At 60.1% G+C, this 19,002-nt stretch overlaps 1 protein-coding gene and 1 long non-coding RNA gene across 13 annotated transcripts in view; one reads left to right on the top strand and one right to left on the bottom strand.

The window, feature by feature from the left end:
- The window catches only part of RBFOX3 (RNA binding fox-1 homolog 3), a 133,693-nt gene that overhangs the window by 100,606 nt on the left and 14,085 nt on the right, over window positions 1-19,002 (bottom strand). For 2 of the 12 annotated variants that reach the window (XM_086857027.1, XM_086857036.1), the window contains exon 1: window positions 1,845-1,934. The exons of 4 other annotated variants lie outside the window; for them this stretch is intronic. The gene's annotated coding sequence lies outside the window, so the exon portion shown is untranslated. Of the gene's footprint in view, window positions 1-747; window positions 840-1,844; window positions 1,935-19,002 lie in introns of those variants that run through there. 6 more of the 12 variants (XM_086857026.1, XM_086857025.1, XM_086857035.1 and 3 more) reach the window with 4 other exon arrangements.
- LOC147649847 (uncharacterized) lies at window positions 3,400-4,625 on the top strand. The gene is made up of 2 exons (XR_015278043.1): window positions 3,400-3,657; window positions 3,830-4,625. It is a non-coding gene; the product is annotated as an uncharacterized LOC147649847 (long non-coding RNA).

The following is a 19,002-nucleotide window of genomic DNA, read 5'->3' as shown; positions in this document are numbered from 1 at the left end:
GAAAACGGCTGGAGAATGGCCCTGGGCATTTCCACATGGAGAATGGCCCTGGGCATTTCCACACAGCACACACATCACCCAGGTGAGCCCCGAAAGGCCTTCGGCACCCACCCGCCCCTCCCGGCGCGCATACCTGCACAGGGAGCCCGTCTCGCAATGAAATTCCTGGAGACAAGCAGGAATTCAGGAGAAGAAAAGCCCAGGGAAAGCTGCCTCGCTAGCCTGACTCTGCCCCACAGCTCACCCAGCCCGAGCGAGACCCTCTCATTCTCCTCCTTTAGCCTGACTCCCCCTCAACCAACTTTTTCCTACAAATTACCTTGACCTGGAGGCTGTGATGCCAATTCCAGGCTGCCGTTAGCAGCTACCCCTAACTAAGGGGCGTCCGAATCCCTAACACAAACTTAAAGGGGCCCCTCGCACATCGCGCTTTGCCCCTTGACCGAGCCGGCTTAGCCATGAACCCCCGCGGGCTCCGGCACCGCCGCCACGGAACCCGATCCCGGAGCGCGGCGGGGCCCGCCCGGTGCTTCCCTCCCCCGGCCTCCCCCGCTCCGCCCGGGGCCGCCAGCCTTCCCCCGGGATGCGCTCCGGCAGCGCCGCCGCGGGGCTGCTCTCGGTGGGCATCCCTCCCTTCCTCCCTTCCTCCCTCCCCAGAGCCGCCCCGGCGGAACTTCGCCTCCCCCGCTCCCGTCCCCGGTGCCGCCGGGCGGGGGTGTCACGGTGCCGCCGCCCCCGGGAACTCACGCGCTCAGACGTCCCCGCCGCGGCGGCGCAGGGCGGCCGCGGGTCCCCGCCCGCCGAGCGGCATCTCCGGAGCAGCGGCGACCGGGGCAGCCCGGCGGTGGCTCGGGATCTCCGGGCCGGTTCGGGCTCTCCGGGCTGCGCTCACCGGGCCGGTTCGGGCTCTCCGGGCTGCGCTCACCGGGCCGGTTCGGGCTCTCCGGGCTGCGCTCACCGGGCCGGTTCGGGCTCTCCGGGCTGCGCTCACCGGGCCGGTTCGGGCTCTCCGGGCTGCGCTCACCGGGCCGGTTCGGGCTCTCCGGGCTGCGCTCACCGGGCCGGTTCGGGCTCTCCGGGCTGCGCTCACCGGGCCGGTTCGGGCTCTCCGGGCTGCGCTCACCGGGCCGGTTCGGGCTCTCCGGGCTGCGCTCACCGGGCCGGTTCGGGCTCTCCGGGCTGCGCTCACCGGGCCGGTTCGGGCTCTCCGGGCTGCGCTCACCGGGCCGCCTCGCACGCGGCTGCGCCCGCGCCACCGGAGCCACCGAGCGCGCGCGGCCGCCCCCGGCCCCGCCCCGCGGCTGCCGCCCCCCGCCCGGGGTCCCCTCCCTCTGCGGGGACACCCGAGCGTGCCGGGGGGGTCGGGACCCTCTGTTCCCGGCCCCGGACCGTGCCCGCCGGCCGCTCCGCACACGCTCCCGCCGCCGCTCCACGGAAAGAGCCGGGGTTCGGTCGCTTCTCCCCCCAAAACGAGCCTCCAGCAGCGGCCCCGGAACGGAGCGGATCGCCCCGGGGCTTCCTCCCCATCCCTCCCTGCCCTCAGCAGCACCGGGCGCTGCGGCCCCGCGGGTGGTGAGGAGCAAAGACCCCAGGACACCGCGGATCAGGGACACTGATTCCATGGCTGTGCCTCCGCCTGGACGCTGGGTGGGATACCCGGGCACTGAGGGGGATGCCCGGGCTCACGACAGCCCCTGGCAGGACGGCAGCGAGGAAGGGGAAGGGGATTTCCAATCCTCGCTGCAAATCCTGGGAAACGCAAGGCAGCGCCGGGAGCCCACAGGATGTGGGCTGGTAGCATCCCCCAGACTCACTAAAGCTCCGTGCGTGTCTCAGCCCCTTACCCTTTCTTCCCTTTCCATCACATTTAAGGATCTCTGGGCAGTGATCCGGGCATTCCCACCGCAGCTGGAAGCTTCCTGGGGTGTTATGCAAGAGCAGACCTCTGGCATTCACGGCTCTCTCGTTCTCCGGCTGCTCATCTCCTCCCCTGGGAAGCCAGCGGAGCGGCGCAGACCTGCGCTATCGGACTGAGCACAGCCCGCCTGTCAGCGCTGCTGCTCTGCCCTTCCCTGGGCTCGCTGCCGGGAGCTTCCACCTCGGAGAGAGCCGTGAGCAGCAGCGGCTCCCTCAGAGTGCGCAGCCAAGCCCCCGAATCCCGCCGGCCTAGGGGATGTCACAGTGCAGTGACAGTGACCTGCCCTGCCGGCGTTCCTGGATGGGGCTCAGCACCTTCTCCTGCCTCAAACCATTTATTTGTGGTTCCCAACTGTTAAGACTGTGGTGAAGCTCCCCAGGCTCTATTTTCTGAGAAGTATCTGGAACATCTACAGCCTGCTTGAGCAGGAGGTTTTCTCCTGTGGCTTTAGCACGGGGTCATCTCTGAGACTTCCTCAGGCTCCTGCAGAGCCCACCCGCAGCCTCCCAAAGCAGGCGCTGCTCCCCCTCCCCTCACACAGCTCCCGTCCCGCTCTGGACAAAACCATCAGGGCTGTGAGTGAGGACCATGAAGGCACGGACTGCACCTCGCCCATCCCCACATCTATTCTGTACGATGCATGGGTGTATTTTTAGCCCCCGGAGCCGAGCGCAGCAGCCTTGTTCTCCCGACAAAGCCGGCAGGCCCCGCTCGGCTCTGCCCCGCTGTGCCGCTGCCTCACGCTTCGCCGAGGCTGAAGATGCTTTAGGCAGCAGATCTGGAGAGCGAGGAGCTGGCAATGCGGGAGAGAGTAGCTCTGCAAAATCTTCCCTGTATCCCAAACCTCGGATCCCGGCTGCCATCCGCTCCTGGAAACCAGAACTGGCTCTGGACTGGGAGGCGCAGCCCCGAGAGCAGGAGGGGCGCGGAGCGGAGGCGCTGCGGGATGGGGATGGGATGGGGATGGGGATGGGGATGGGATGGGGATGGGGATGGGATGGGGTGAGGATGGGGATGGGGATGGGATGGGAATGGGGTGAGGATGGGGATGGGAATGGGGATGGGATGGGATGGGGATGGGGATGGGGATGGGGATGGGGATGGGGATGGGGATGGGGATGGGGATGGGGATGGGGATGGGATGGGATGGGGTGAGGATGGGGATGGGGATGGGGATGGGGATGGGGTGAGGATGGGGATGGGGATGGGGTGAGGATGGGGATGGGGATGGGGTGAGGATGGGATGGGATGGGGTGAGGATGGGGTGAGGATGGGGATGGGGATGGGGTGAGGATGGGGATGGGGATGGGGTGAGGATGGGATGGGATGGGGTGAGGATGGGGTGAGGATGGGGATGGGGATGGGGATGGGGATGGGGTGAGGATGGGATGGGGATGGGGTGAGGATGGGGATGGGGATGGGGATGGGGATGGGGTGAGGATGGGGATGGGGATGGGATGGGGATGGGGATGGGGATGGGGATGGGGATGAGGATGAGGATGCCGGCATTGCTAAGCGACCCTCGGCACAGACCCGAGCCCCGGCACCGGGACACCAGGCGCGGAACCAGCAGGGAGGAACCCACCACAGAAACCTGCCCGGGGATCTCCAGCAGGGCGAGCGTAGGAGCGCCCTCCCGGCCGTGGGGGAGGAGGAGGAGGAGGAGCAGGCGGGGGATAATGGCTGAGGACACACGGAGCGGCAGCGGAGGGAAGAGCAGCCGCTAGAAACAGCACAAGGCAAGAACCCCTGCAAGGCTGTTTGTGAACCGCGGGAACAAGTATTACTCTGGGAAAAATATGTTTTTCCTTTTCTCTTAGCCGATTTCACAGCCTATTTGCCATCAGGGCCTCCATTTGGAGGCAGCCTGAGTTGTTTAAATTACTGCTGCTGGGATTTTTTTTCTTTAAGGAAGACGAGGTTTTCCTCAGAGCAACGGCTGGAGTACAGAGATGACAAGGCCCACTGTGGCTCCATCTGGGCTTTTTCCTGAACACAGCTGCTGGATCCTGAGCCCCACAGCCCCAGGGATCCCCTCAGTCCCAGCATCGTGCCCCTGGAATCTCCTCCACAAGGCAACAGAGGCACTCAGTACCAGGGAGAGACACCAGACAATGAGCAACACCCCCACATCCTCCCCCATGGCTCTCAGGGACCCTCAGCTCTGAGGTGCCCAAAGGATGTCCAGCCCCCTCCTCACGACTCTGCCCAGAGAGGGGAGGTTTGCAGCATGTTCAGCTCTGACCCAGCCCCAGCAGCTCGAGCCTGGACCTGCCAGAGCTTCCCCTGCCGGTGCCTGTCCCACCAGAGGGCCGGGGGCACGGTGCCAGCCGGAGCTCTCCCCGGAGAGCTGCCAAAACCCCGGGCACCTGCACCGCAGTGGAGAAGGGGGGATGACACGGCAAGAGCCGGGCTTGTTTTTTTGGCAAGTGTCAGATGCCCTGACCCAAAAAGCCCAAAGCGGAACGTGCAGTCCCAGCGAGGCACAGAACAGACACGCTCAGACTGCAAAGAGCTGTGGGAGGAGCAGGGAGAGCCAGGCTGATGGGTTCTGCAATAATGCTTTTTTAAATATAATTTCCGATAGATTTTATAGCTAAGTTATGTAACATAATGAGCAAATCTACAATGCAATTGTCACTGCACATTAACAGCGAAATCCTGAGCCTCTATTACACTAACAAACTTATTAAATCAGTGAACATTGCGCTGCATCAGTCAATTATTGAAACAATGCCAAGATCGGGAGAACAATCTGATATCCATTACAGGGAGCAGGGAAGTGACCGGGGCTGCCCGCAGCGCCGCGTGCTTTGGAGCATTCCAGGTATTTATGGCACCGATGGACACTTCACCTGCCGACATTCCCTGCTCCAGGGAGGGAAGGAGCCCAAAGCCAGCCCTGTGCCCAGAGCCCAGGTGCCTGCTCGGAGCAGGAGGAGGATGGGGAAGCGCCCCCGGTCCCGCTGCTGGGATTGCCCTGATGGAGCTCGGGGACAGAAATCACCCAGCAAAGAGGCAAAGCCCTTGGAACAGCGAGGGCCCCACGGCTGCACTGATCCCCAGCCACAGCCTCATCCCTGGGCTGCCTGCCCCCAGCCCCTTCCCACAGCATCCCTGGAGCAGCAGGGGAGCCGCAGGTGGGCACGGAAGGGTTGGCATTCAGCCGTCACTCGGGCTGAGCTCATCCCTGGCTCCAGGACTGCGGCCACCCGCTGCCACACAGATTTCCAGGGCAGGGCACTGCTCCAGCACCACCATGGGCCATGAGAAGCCCGGCAGGGGTTTGGGCCTGCAGGCTCCCAGCTCTCACATCCCCTTCGACCCTGTGAAATCCCATCAACACCAACGTGCCATCCTCGGGAGACCGACAAACGGGAAATAAGGTGAGCTTGGGGAAACCTGCGAAGATGTCCATGCAAACACCTCAGCAGAGTGTGCCTTGCACCTCGGTGAAGTGATTTGACACAGCACTAATTATGCAAATTAATCATCGGTAAATTAGATCCTTGGTTATTTATTTATTTTGCATTCTGCGCCGTGGCCCAGCAGGAGCAGCACTGGGAGAGAGGAGCAGCTCCGTTCTGGCTGGGAAGGAATGTTTGGTTACATGTTGCATGATCTGGCCTCCCCACATTCCTCCTCAGATGAAATTTGGAATTGATTTGCTGGTATCACACTGCTCCCAGCCCTCAATATGTCATGGCAGCTAATGAACCGTGCCAGGGACACATTTATAACCCACTATTAGCTGCTTCCTTCGCAAAGAGATTTTTTTTTCCCCCTCTTTGCTCTGATGCTCTAAAACTTGCAAAAACAAACCAGACATCACACACACAGAATAAAAACCCAATCTCCAGCAACACCAAAATCACCACAGCAAACAGGTCTCCGGAAAGTCAACTGCTTGTGTGATTCCCATCTTCCCTCTTGGACCCAGCTCTCAAACAGCTACAGAAATCACCCAAAACACCACTGATTTATCCCTGGGTTCCTTCCCAGCCCCTGCTCCCTCCGGGCAGAGCAGCTCCGAGCAGAGCAGAGAGGAAGAGGCTTCCACACCCCGCTCCCTCCTCCCCACGGCTGCAGCTGGAGCTGGGATCTGGCTCCAAAGGAGGAGCAGGGAGGTGATGCTGGGGACAGAACTGGAAAGGCCCAGGAAGGCAGAGGAATTCCCCTTCACTCCAGCACACATCACGATGGCAGCGACAACTCTATCGGGGGAACAAGAGCTAATTAAATTTACTGGGATCATTGAAGAAGAAATTATTTAATATTCTGCATGGAATTTAATATCTGAAAGCATGAATGGCCCTGTTTCATCAGAGATCTGTTCCTTCCAAACATTCAGGTTTCCTTTTCGAGGCAGCCGTGCCGCCGAGGGACAGGCAGGGCCGGGTAGGACCTGCCAGCGGGAGCCAGGGAGAAACAAACAGCGGGAGAACGGAGCGGTGCCGCATCCTCGGGCGCTCCCGACGGAGCAGCAGCTCTGCCATGCAGGGAGAGCAGCCTCCCGAGGGGCTCTGCTGGCTCCTCCGAGGGAGGATCCTCCCGTCACCATCCAGCGGAGCTCCCACGCGGAGCTGAGCGCGTCCCGCGGGCCCTCGGCTGGTGACCTGCCCCAGCCCCTGTGCTCCTCCATCCAACGGGGCTGGCTTGGGCACACCAGCAGCCAGCAATTCCCCACAGGGAACCCTCACCCTGGCTGTGCTGGATCGGCCCTGAGCACCTTCTGCACTGCAGGAGGAGCCCGGCACTGAGCTCTCCCCCACCAGCTGCAGATGTGCCATTCCCCAGTGCTGGCAGGTCCCCTGTGACTGTCCCAGGGGTGGCCACACATCCTTGGCATAAAACCGGCATCTCTCTGAGCCACCAGGGCTGGGCTCCCCCAGGGACGTGCCAGCTTTGTGCTGGGGACCCCCAGCTCCAGCCCCTCGGCTTCACTGTCTCCCTCTCTCCGCCCTGGCAACATCTCCTTCCCCTCACACATAGAAGGAATGATAAGTAGCCATAATTTTGCTTCTGTATTTGTGTCCCCAAAACTTGCAGCTAATTCCTGTGGCTGCCAGCATGGAGGCACTAATACCTCTGAAAGACAAAGCAATTATTTCTAAACATAGCTTGTTCCTTGCATTGTCACCACCCAAACCACCCAACCTCTGGGCCGCTGTCAGCATCTTCCTCTAACTAGCAGGGGGGGAAAGAAAAGATATTTTTTCCCAAAAAATCACATCCCTGCTCCTCCCCAGGTGACAGACACCAGTGCCTGACCCAGACAGAGGCACATCCGCTGTGCTCCGTGTCTCCAGCTGGATGGAGACACCGTGTCTGCCACAGGACCCTCTGCAGCACCAGACCTTGTTATCCTGTGGGTCTGCTCTCCAGACGCTAAAACGAGCCGTAAAATGATGAGTGAAGTGAAATGAGGGATGTAAGAAGCAGGGAGAATGTAAATGGTGGCACTGGCACAAGCACAGCACCCACAGAGCGCCTCTCACTGCCTCAGCACCAGGGAGGGGACACAGCTCGTGCACGGCTGTCCTGGGAGCCCCTGCCCCTCCTCAGTGCCCACCCTATGGAGCTGTGGGGGCTTCAGAGCCCTTGGCCAAGACACGGTACCCCCAACCCCTCCCCAGCTGGCACAAAGCCCCCAGACCCGTGAGCAGCCTGGGCTGGGCAGGCACAGGGAAGAGCTGCAGAGTCAATGAGCAGGCACAGGCGCCCCAGCGAGGGCTGGAAGCAGGCGGTACCTGGAGGCAGCACACCTGGGTGACCTACATACCTCCACTGATGGAATGTTGAGTGTGCTGTCCAAGGGCTGGGCACGGAGAAGCTGCTGGCTCTGGCACGGAATGGAAGCTCTGCCTCCAGCCCTCCCGGCCTCAGCTCTCACAGGGAGCAGGGGAGAGCAGGAGCAGCGCCCCTGCTCTGGGATTTTGGCCAGAGGCTCACCCAGCGAGGGGCTCACAGCCCTGGGCAGGGCACTGGGATCCTGCTCTGGCCGCCTCCCGTTCCATCCCAGTGGTGTCCTCCGCATCCTGCCCTGCCCAGAGCTGCCTCCATCCCCAGCTGCCACATGGGCGAGTGCCTGGGGTGCTCCGGAGCCACCCACAGCACGAGCTGGTCCCCACGATGGAACCGGCTCTGGGTGTGTCACACCCGCAGCTCCCAGGGGAGGGGACCCCACAACACCCCTGAGCCCCCACGGGGGACCCTCCCTGTCAACGGCCCTTGGAAATATTTCCATAACGCTTCGTAGACAACCTGCGGTACCACAGCCAGTAATTAACAGCTACATTTTAATTAAACATTGATTAACAACTAATTAGTCTAATGATTAGTCACCTGAAGGAGACAAAGCAAAATATTGGGGCTGCCAAGATGGGAGCCGGAGAAGACAAATGATGAAAGATGAGAGGTAGCTGAAATTCTTCCTCTGCTTCCCTCTGGGCCACACATTTCCTCATGGTTTGGTCCTTTACAGATGAAGTTTCGAGGTGAATTTTCCTAATTGTGGCAATTCTGTCAGAGTCTCAAGTGAGTGGTGGGGAGGAGACTGAGTTATTTCATCTTTCCCATCGTGTCTCGGGTTGTTAATGTAGCCAAAGAGCCTCTCCCAGCCCGGGGAGACTCAGTGTCACCGTAACAAAGTCAGGTTTTGTGCCTGCAGAGTCCCGAGGAGATCCCTGTGCAGTGCAGAAACCTCTGGGGAGCAGCAGCGCATCCCTGGCACCCCTCAGACCCCTCCAGCTCCCCCCGGCTGGGGGAGTGCAGGGACCAAAGCCTCAGGCCTCCACTGGCAGGGCTGAGGGACATTGTCACACATGTCCCGGCGCTGGGATCAGTGCAATCAGTGGGGTCAGGTCAGGGGGAGGCAGCTGAGTGGACACTGACACCTTCTTCTTCCTCCTCCTCCTCCTCCTCGTGCTGGGAAGCCCCCAGAGCTCCTACACCAGCGTGTCTGCTCTGGGCAGAAGGGCCAGGGCTGGGCTGCCTGCAGGCACTGCTGCTGCTGGGCACGGCCACGCTGCGGACTGGGACAGCTGGGAACAGCTGGGAACAGCTGGGAACAGCTGGGAACAGCTGGGAGATGTCCTGGGAAGAGCCCCCAGTCTCCCTGTCCTGCCCACGCAGGACACCCAGCTCCACCCGGCTCCTGCTGGAGCCTCCCCCAGCTGGGGCACGGGGCTCTGGCAGCAGAGGGGCAGCAGCTCCAGCTCTTCCATGCTTCTACAAAGCAACCTGCTCCTTGGGCTCCTCTGTTCCTCCCTCTTATGCAACTGCACAAAATGTAGAGGAAAACAATCCCCTGGATGCTAATTTATCTGAGGAGCTCGAGCAGCTTTGCACAAGGCAGCAGTTCCAGCAGGATAAAAACAAAGGGAACAGCCATGTCTGAAAGGCTGCTCCTGAAATCTGCCCTGCCTTCTGTGATCCCACCCTGCCCAGCTCCTCTCAGGGGTCCCTGCCCCCCTTCCTGCTTCCCACATCATCCCTGCATCCCCTGCATCCCCGCCTGCATCTCTGCCTCCTGCTGCTTCCTGCATCCATCCCTGCGGCTCGTCCCCACCCCTGCCTGCATCCCACTCTGCCCGCTGGGCAGGGCTCTGCCTCTGCTCACCCACTCAGAGCAGCGAGCTGGGGGTGCTGGGATCCAGCATCAAAGCCCGCTCCTGCCCTGGGGCTGGGCTGCTCGGAGCTGCCAATCCCCGGGGACGCGTGGGGAGATCCCGCACACACAGCCCCTCACCGCCAGCCTCCCCTGGCATGGGGACCTCTGACAATTACAGGTGCCATGGTGCAAAGCAAGGATTCTAGAGCAGCCCAGGCAGGGGATTGATTTCTTGTTTTAAGTGCAGCTAATGTAATAGGTAATTTATTTAAATTGATAGGACAGAGAGGAACTACGTTTTTCTCTCCTGTGAAAGGATTCTGCTGTGTTGGGTGACCCAGGTGAGCTGCAGAGCTGGGCTGAGGGTCCTGACACCTCCCAAAAGCTGCCTTGATCAGCTTGTCATATTTTTCAATTCATTACATCCATTCCAGCAAACAACCACTATGGATTTTTTTGTTACAACCACTCTCTCTGTGTTAGCTGTGTGTGAGCTGGTACCTGCCTTAACCACTTACAGTAAAGCTTTTCCCCCAGGAAGGGGTCAGGGACCCCCACAGCCCCCCAGCTGACCAGGGAGAGGGGCTGAGGGGTCCCCCCAGGCAGAGCCCAGCCCAGAGCCTCATCCTGCTGCTGAGCCTGGTCCTGGCTGGGACCTGGAGCTCCTCTGGGATGCTCGGAGCCACTGGCCATGGGCACAGCAGAGGGGAGGGAGCACCCCTGGACTGTGAGGGTGGCTCTAACACCTTTGGGAGCCACTTTTAGTGCTCTCCACGAGATCCCTGGCTGTGCTGAGCCCCAAACAGCACGTCCCCACCACAACCCCATGAATGAGTAAATTGCTGTAGCTCTCTGCCCAGCTCTTCTGACCCATCCTGATGAGAACCTTCCCCTCACTGCCTCCAAGTCATGGGGTGTGGGGACACATCCTGCAGGCAGCAGAGCCCCAGGGAAGCGAACGGGGCTCTGGGAGGGCTGCAGGGTGCCCCAGGAAGTCCTGAAGCTGTGTCTGAGAGCCCAGTGAGAGGCACTAAACAGGGAAGGAGCAGGGGGCTCAGGTGGGGGTGGAGGCTCCTTGGCACCTCCATCAGTGCCCAGGCCCTGCATCCCCAGCGATCCCAGAGCCTCCCAGCCCCCGGGAGGAGCCAGCCCAGGGCCCCTGGTGACAGCTTTTCAGCTGAAGCTGCTCAGTGTCTCCTGGCAGCTGCAGGTGATCCCAGCGCTGCCACTGCGGCTGCACCGAGCTCGCTGCGGATCTGATTACGCGATAAGGAACATCAGAAATGCAACTTGTTGCCGACTTCCCAGAGTAATTAATTTCATCTGTATTGAACAAATGACATAATTTGAGGATTTCTGGGTTATGGATTAAGTAAAGACCAGATGAGAGCATCCTCATTGGCTCAGAGATTAATTAACAGTGTGAAGTGAAGCGAGCTCGCTCCTCTCCCCCGGCTGCTGCAGTTTGAATCCAGCTGCCCTGCGCTGTCCTGCCGTGGGAAGCAGCACCTCCATCCATCGGGGCAGCTCTGGCCAGAGCTCCTTCCCACACCGGGACACTGGGAATGCCAAGGAATAAAGCCCCACTTCCTCAAGGCTTCCTGCTGCCCCTCCCGGGGGAGCACTCCGTGATCCATCTCCTCCTCCTGGAGCACAGCCTCAGGCCAAAGATCTCCCCACACACCTTCAGCTTCACTGAAGGTTTTCTGTGTGGGGCCAGGCAGACTGGGCTCGGTGCAGCTTTTATTCATGAGCCAGGCGTTAATTTAATGTGCCTTGCGATGCAGGATCTTTGATCCAGAGCAGCACCTAATTAATTATTTTCCCCTTCCTCTGCACCATCCCCTCACGGAGCGCCGAGGCCCCGAATGGAAAAGCTCCCTTCCAATGACTCTGCATAATGAGATGGATTTGGACTCCAGCAAATTTGTTCAGTTTTATGGAGTATTATATGAAAATGCTGTGAAATTAAGTTCTGTCTTTGCTATCACGCCATGGCCATCAGAGCGCTTTTATGTGCAGTGCTGAGACTCAAAGATGGGAACGGGAGTCCTTGCTGGAGTAATGTGGCAACCAGGGAGAGGGAGGAGCCGTGCAATGAGGATGACATGGTGCAGGGTTAGACTGGGAGATAATGAAGCAAACAAGAAAGGGATGCAGATGAAGAGGGCTGCAAGCAAAGAGCCTGGAAGTGGAGCGGTGGCAGGCAGGAGGCTCGGGCAGTGGGGAGGATGGGGAGGACAGGGAGGGTTTCCTTCTTCCTATTTTCCCTCTAAAGCGCTCCGGGAGCCACACTCGTGACACGAGAAGGCAAATGCCACCATCCTGGGGGACACAGAAGACTCCCCAGGGGGAGCTGACTCTTGTCCAGCACACCTCTGTCTGGCCTGTCTCCTGCCTCCCCAGCAGCTCCTTTCCTGAGCCAGCTCCCTCCCTGCCTTCTGATCCCCTCCTGTTCTTCTCTCTCCTCATCTCTTCCCACCCCCAGCCTTCCGCCCCCTCCTCTTCTCATCAGCCCTGCTCCCCTGCATCTACCCCAGAGTGAGCTATTTTTTCCCTTGGCAACTTTATAACCCGTCTCCTTGCCTGACAGCAATTAAGTAGATGCTTCGCTTCCAATCCCATGGCCCATAAACACTGGGAAAAGCAAACGTTATAAAGAAGCAAAGAATCAGATGTGCACACAGATGTGCACACACGTGTACAGGCAGACGGGGACAAACGGGGGACACGGGGGGACGGCTGAGCCCCTTCTTTGTGCAGTCTGGAGGCCTCACACAGGCTGCAGCCCCCGAAAAGCACAGCAGAGGGGAGAGGAGAAGGGAAGGAGAGCAGCACCATCCATCCCTTCATCTCCCCGGCCCCAGGGCTGCCTCTCACACTGCTCCCCCTCGCAGCTCCAGCACTCAGAGAGAAGTAAAATGGCCAAAAAACACACACACACACACAAAAATAAAATAGAAAGAGGCAGCTCACTCCCCCATTGTGATGGATGGGATTTTTTGGTGCCTGACAGGCCTTGAGCCTCTGGGGACCAGCACTGATAAATCACACCTTTCAGTTTGCCGTGAACATCTTCACTTTCCCAGCGGAAAGCACAGCCCCGGGGGCACAGCGGGGACTCCCGGCCACCCCCGAGGTCCCCTCCCCTCCTGCCTGTGCTGGACAGACCCCTGCACTCCCCAATGCCCAGCACAGCTGGCTCTCACCAGGGCTGTGCAGGAACACATCAGCAGCCCCAGCCCCAATGCTGCAGCCACGGCCCCGCAGGGACACAGGGGCAACACGGGCACGGAGCTTGGCAAGCACAGCTTGGATAAAATCAGCTCCTCCCCGGAGGGGCTGAAACACAAACTAAAAAGAAACCGGTTAGCGAGAGAGTACAAAATCCAGGCGATTCCTGCCGAGCTCTGGACGTGGCTGTGAATCCAATGGCCACAACAGCATCCCCAAGCTATCAAGAGAAAAATCAAGATGTGGACAGAGCAAGATTGGTCATAGGTGAAAAACAGCTCAATTATTTCTAGTGCCAGAACCACAGAAGGACACTTCCCTCCGTTCCTGATCCAAAAGCTCCCACTAATGAGCAGAGCTCGAAGAGAGAAAAACGCCCCGGGCTCCCGAAGGAGCCGCAGCGAGAGGTGCCACACACACCTGAGCTGGGACAGAGCACCAGCACCACAACCCCGAGGGGCTGGGCGGCATCGGGCCGGCTCAGGGAGGTGACACAGGAGGGTTCTGCCCCCTGGCACAGCAGTCGGGCTCCACGGTGATGAGGACTGTCCTGCCTCTGGACACCTGGGTGGCCAGGCGGGCCATGATGTCCTTGCCCATGCAGATGCCATGGCACAGGGTAACAGCCTGCAGGAGCAGAGCACTCGAGGAGGAAACAGGGATCCTTGAGGTTGGAATCAAGAATTCCTGATCCCGGAGAGGCACTGAGGGCTGACCTGTGAGAGCAGAGCTCTGAGCAGAATCGAGCACAGTGCAGCTCTCGGTGGGGCTGGGTGGAGGACAGAGGTAATCACGGGCATTTGCTCCCCAGGCTTTCCACTCTGCTCTTTGCAGGGATCTTTTAAAACTACCAAGCATTAAACTAAAAAAAAAAAAAAAGTTACCAGGAAGCCCTGTCCCCTCCCTGCCAGAGTTCGGAACATGCTGTCATCAAGAAAAATGATGCTGGCAAGAGAGAAACCCGCTGGGGTTGCTGGCAATTTCCCAGGCTCCAGCCCCGATGAGTGTTTATCAATAATTTCAGGATCTGGCTGTCGCAGGCGCTGACGGGAGCGCGGGCAGGGACAGCGGGCAGGGAAATCAATGAACGGGGGCAGGAACGGGGATTTGCCGGCATCACGGGGAAACGGGCCCCGGCTGGAGCACCCAACGCTTAAACGCTGCTCGGGGACAGAGGCAGGTCCAGGTCTGTGACCGCGGCCAGCCCAGCCCCAGGCAGAGCTGGGGATGCTCAGAGCCGGGTCCCGTGGGAGAGGGAATGACGGAGCAGCAGCGCTGGGTGTGCTCAGCTGCCTCAGGCTGGCCCTGGCTGCAGGTCACAGCTCCCAGCTCCATCCTTCGGGTCACAACTCCCAGCTCCATCCTGCAGGTCACAGCTCCCAGCTCCATCCTGCAGGTCACAGCTCCCAGCTCCATCCTTCGGGTCACAGCTCCATCCCTACAGGTCACAGCTCCATCCCTGCAGGTCACAGCTCACAGCTCCATCCCTGCAGCTCACAGCTCCATCCTGCAGGTCACAGCTCCATCCCTGCAGGTCACAGCTCCATCCCTGCAGGTCACAGTTCCATCCCTGCTTCCCAGCTCTTGCCCCCCGGAGCCTCACCCCCCCTCACAGGGAAGTTTAGTCTAACACCTAACCCAAACCTGCTTTCTTTCCACTCAAAACCACTCCCCCTTGTCAGACAAAGAAGCAAAAGCCCAAGCACCACAAGCCTTTGCCCAGCACGGCAGGGACCCGCTGAGCCTCTCCAGATGGGATGGCTCCAGGGGGCTCCTAAAATTCCACATCCCCTTCTTCAGGACGTGCCCATCGTGCTGCCCACAGGAGGACGTGTCTCTTGGCACCCCCTGTCCCAGGCTGCCCTCCCCAGAACCAGCCAGTTCCCTGCTGGAGGGAATTCTCTTTCAAGCATTTGTCCCAGTGGGGAGTGGACTCGGTGCTCATTCCTGCACTCTCTGCCACGCTTCGGCTGTCCCTTCCAAAAGGAACATTTTAAATTAATATTAATACTCTGCATCATGTCAGACCTTCTCCTGCATTTCTGCTCTCTCCCGGAGCACCTTCCCTGCCTGTCCCACGCCCAGCAGTGAAGTGATTCCGCAGGCAGGGCTGGCGCTGCCGGGTGTTCCTGACTTCTGCTGGGGCTGAAATGGATTGGTGACACTGTTACATTCACAGGAGAAAGAAAAAGGCTACTGGTGTTCATATGTGCTTGCTGTATTATTTAAGAGAAGCCATTTGAGAACACAGGAGAAGCAGTGTCTGCTCCCAAAAGGAGGGAAAATAATGGAGGGGAATATTTGCAAAAAGCTCAGTTAAGTAAATATTTTATGCCAAATAATGTTATGGCTTTTGAATGATGCATGCAACAGAGTTGAAAGGAGGTGAGGCAGGGAGCGAGGAGCACGTGGAGAGCATGGAGGTGTCGGTGCCTTGGGCAGTGCCTCTCACCCTGGCAGGGCTGTGCTGCTTGCAGGAGCCACACGGGAGAAAAGCAGCCCTGCATGGGAGCAGAGAGCAGGCAGAGGCACTGGCCTGGCCCAGGGGGAAGGGACAGGCAGGGAGAGCAGGAGACAGGGCAGGAGAGCAGGGCACGGAGGAGGGTTTCTCTGGGCAGAGGAATTCTCCTCCCGGCAGGCGCAGGGTGAGCAGCTGGCACGAGGGAAGCACAGAGAGGAGTAAAATACCATTAAGTGTAATAAGAAATGTACTTAATCAATGAGCTCTGCTGCTGAGGATCAATGAGGGGCAGACACAGCCATTAGCTAAGAAAGCTGAGGAAGAGCCGCAGGCCCAGATGGAGCGGTCGATGCCAGGATTAACCAAGCTGTCCCAGGTGGAGAGCAGAGCCAGGCTGCAGCCACAAGGCTGGCCCTGCCCTGCTCCACAGGGCTCAGACCTCACCAAGGAGCAGAAAGAGGAGCCCAGGCTGCTGAGGAGCCTCAGGCTGAACCCTGGGAATCACCACAAGTATTCAATAGCAGAGACCAGGGAATGGGACCAGACCCCCTCATCACCATCCAAGGACATCACTTGGCTGCAGAGAGCAAGAGACAGAGTTTTCCTCCCTGCTCTCATCCTTTTGTCTCTCTCCTCGCCTTGGGTGCCGGCCAGATCCCTCCCGAGGACCCCAGCTGTGAGGAGCTGGCTCCAGGGATGCAGGATTGGTGCTCCCCTCCCGGGGAGGGGCTGCCCCAGCCAGGGAAGCAGAGCTGCTGCCGAGCCAGGGCTTGGCCAGCCCAGCCTTGAGCGGTGCCCGGGTGTCCCCCGAGCCTGGAGCCACCCGGCTGAGTCCCCCACGGCTTCCTCAACAGAGAGGCTTGATTTTCAACCCATGAGCAAACTGAGCGCTGGGGAAGGCAGACAGCAAAGTGGGCACAGCCTCTGGGGCTCTCTGCCTTGGAGAGGAGACCCTCCCTGCTCCCGACCTTCCCTGCAGGGAATGGGGGACAGGGGCCGTTCGGGGGTCTCTGCAGTCTCCCCCACGCCGGACAGTGAGTCCAGCCCCGCGGACAGACGTGGGGACCCCACGGCTCCCGCATGGGCTCCCAAGGCAAGCCTCAAACTCCTGCCTGCTGCTACCGGAGCCAGGTCCCGCCCGGAGAGCCCCCCGCAGCACTCAAAGCTTCTTTTCCCACCTCCTTCCTCTTTTCCAGCCCTTCCAAGCAGCTTGGCCGGAGCCCTTTCCTCCCTCCATCTGCCGCAGGGCTCGGGCCAAGTCCGGGGCTGCTCCCGGTTCCGCACAAGAGCCCGAGCGCTGCTCGGTGCCTCCCACCCCCGGCAGCCCCGGGTCCCCCCAGAGCCCGCAGCTGCAGCAGCCTTGAGCCACACGCTGCTGGCACAGAGGTTTTGGTAACGCTGCTGAGCTCAGGCTGCCCTCGGTGCTCAGCCAGGCTGCCCCAGCACTGCCCCAGGGAGCTGCAGGGCTGCCCACGGCGTGCTGGGCACATCACTCTTCCAAAGGCTGGGAACAGGCTGGGACACCAGGCACCACAGTTCCACTGGCAGGATGTTTCTCTGGGCTCGTGTTCTTTATTTTTAGCCCCTTCATCAGTCTGCACAGAGCTAATTGGTGCACAGGCGCAGGATGGACAGTGCCAGCCCCCCAGGCCTCTGCAGGGACAGGGCTGACAGCTTGTGCAGCCCTTGGAGCTCCTTCCCCGTTCTCAGGAGTGTTTCCAAGGATGCAGGATTGCCAGCACGGAGCTGCTGCTCCAGAGGATGCTGAGCAGGGACATGGTGAGCCCAGAGCAGCCACGGCCCCTTGAGCACATCCCCACACAAAACCAGCGCCTGGGGCGTCGTTAGTGCAAAATCAGCCCTTTTATAGCTGGAGCTTGCAGTGTCCCCAGGCAGCGTGGCCAAAGGTGGTGTTCTTTATCTGTGCCTCATGCTCCTCAGATACCGATATCAAAATGTGCCTTGAAACACTCCTGACATCAAATATTCCTCGGAGATTAGCGCAGTGCTTCCTCCTGCTCGTCTCTTGGCTCCCGGAGGAGCCGATGAACACGATACGTTATCAGGACCTTCCCCGCTCTGTTAGCACAGGCACAGGCACTTGGTGACCCACCTCAGAACAGCACACTGAATATTTAGGACTTTCCCTGAGCTTGGTAAGCGATAACATCTTTATCATGAGCCCTTTAAACCCTCGGTGCTGCCAGGAGGCTCTGTCCTCCCTGAAGGAAAACACCGAACCCAGGGCAGCACGTAAGGAACAGATAAAAAATAGTTCCTTGAGTAAACATCAGTGCTGGGCTGGGAGAGGGGGTGCTGGGATGGGAGAGGGGGTGCTGGGCTGGCAGGGAAGGTTCTGGGCTGACAGGGAAGGTGCTGGGATGGCAGGGAAGGTTCTGGGATGACAGGGAAGGTGCTGGGCTGACAGGGAAGGTGCTGGGATGACAGGGAAGGTTCTGGGATGGCAGGGAAGGTTCTGGGATGGCAGGGAAGGTTCTGGGATGACAGGGAAGGTGCTGGGATGGCAGAGGGGGTGCTGGGCTGACAGGGAAGGTGCTGGGCTGGCAGGGAAGGTGCTGGGCTGGCAGGGAAGGTGCTGGGCTGACAGGGAAGGTGCTGGGATGGCAGGGAAGGTTCTGGGCTGACAGGGAAGGTGCTGGGATGGCAGGGAAGGTTCTGGGCTGACAGGGAAGGTTCTGGGATGACAGGGAAGGTGCTGGGATGGGAGAGGGGGTGCTGGGCTGGGAAAGGGGGTGCTGGGCTGACAGGGAAGGTTCTGGGATGGCAGGGAAGGTGCTGGGATGGCAGGGAAGGTGCTGGGATGGCAGGGAAGGTGCTGGGCTGGCAGGGAAGGTTCTGGGATGGCAGGGAAGGTGCTGGGCTGACAGGGAAGGTGCTGGGATGGCAGGGAAGGTGCTGGGCTGACAGGGAAGGTGCTGGGATGGCAGGGAAGGTTCTGGGATGGCAGGGAAGGTGCTGGGATGGCAGGGAAGGTGCTGGGATGGCAGGGAAGGTGCTGGGCTGGCAGGGAAGGTTCTGGGATGGCAGGGAAGGTGCTGGGATGGCAGGGAAGGTGCTGGGATGGCAGGGAAGGTGCTGGGATGGCAGGGAAGGTGCTGGGCTGACAGGGAAGGTGCTGGGCTGGCAGGGAAGGTGCTGGGCTGACAGGGAAGGTGCTGGGATGGCAGGGAAGGTTCTGGGATGGCAGGGAAGGTGCTGGGATGGCAGGGAAGGTGCTGGGATGGCAGAGGGGGTGCTGGGATGGGAAAGGGGGTACTGGGCTGACAGGGAAGGTTCTGGGCTGACAGGGAAGGTTCTGGGATGACAGGGAAGGTGCTGGGCTGGCAGGGAAGGTTCTGGGCTGGCAGGGAAGGTTCTGGGATGGCAGGGAAGGTTCTGGGATGGCAGGGAAGGTGCTGGGCTGGCAGGGAAGGTGCTGGGCTGACAGGGAAGGTTCTGGGATGGCAGGGAAGGTTCTGGGCTGGCAGGGAAGGTGCTGGGCTGACAGGGAAGGTGCTGGGATGGCAGGGAAGGTTCTGGGATGACAGGGAAGGTGCTGGGATGGCAGGGAAGGTGCTGGGCTGGCAGAGGCACACTGAGCTGAGGGAGTGGAGCACTGGGTGCAGACACAAGTGCTGGGGTGCCGTTAGTCCAGCACCCGCTCCGTGCCCTCCGGCAGCAGAGAGCTGGCTCGGGGCTCGGGCTGCAGGGCTGGGGGCTCAGGGAGGGATCCACCCCAGCATTTCCACTGCCTGCAAATGCCTAAGGCTGTGCTCC

Source organism: Cyanistes caeruleus, chromosome 19 (assembly GCF_971803275.1).
Source record: "Cyanistes caeruleus chromosome 19, bCyaCae1.hap1.1, whole genome shotgun sequence".
NCBI classification, from domain to species: Eukaryota; Metazoa; Chordata; class Aves; order Passeriformes; family Paridae; genus Cyanistes; species Cyanistes caeruleus.
The sequence above is the reverse complement of the archived record's forward strand: the minus strand, read 5'-3'. Positions and strand labels throughout refer to the sequence as shown.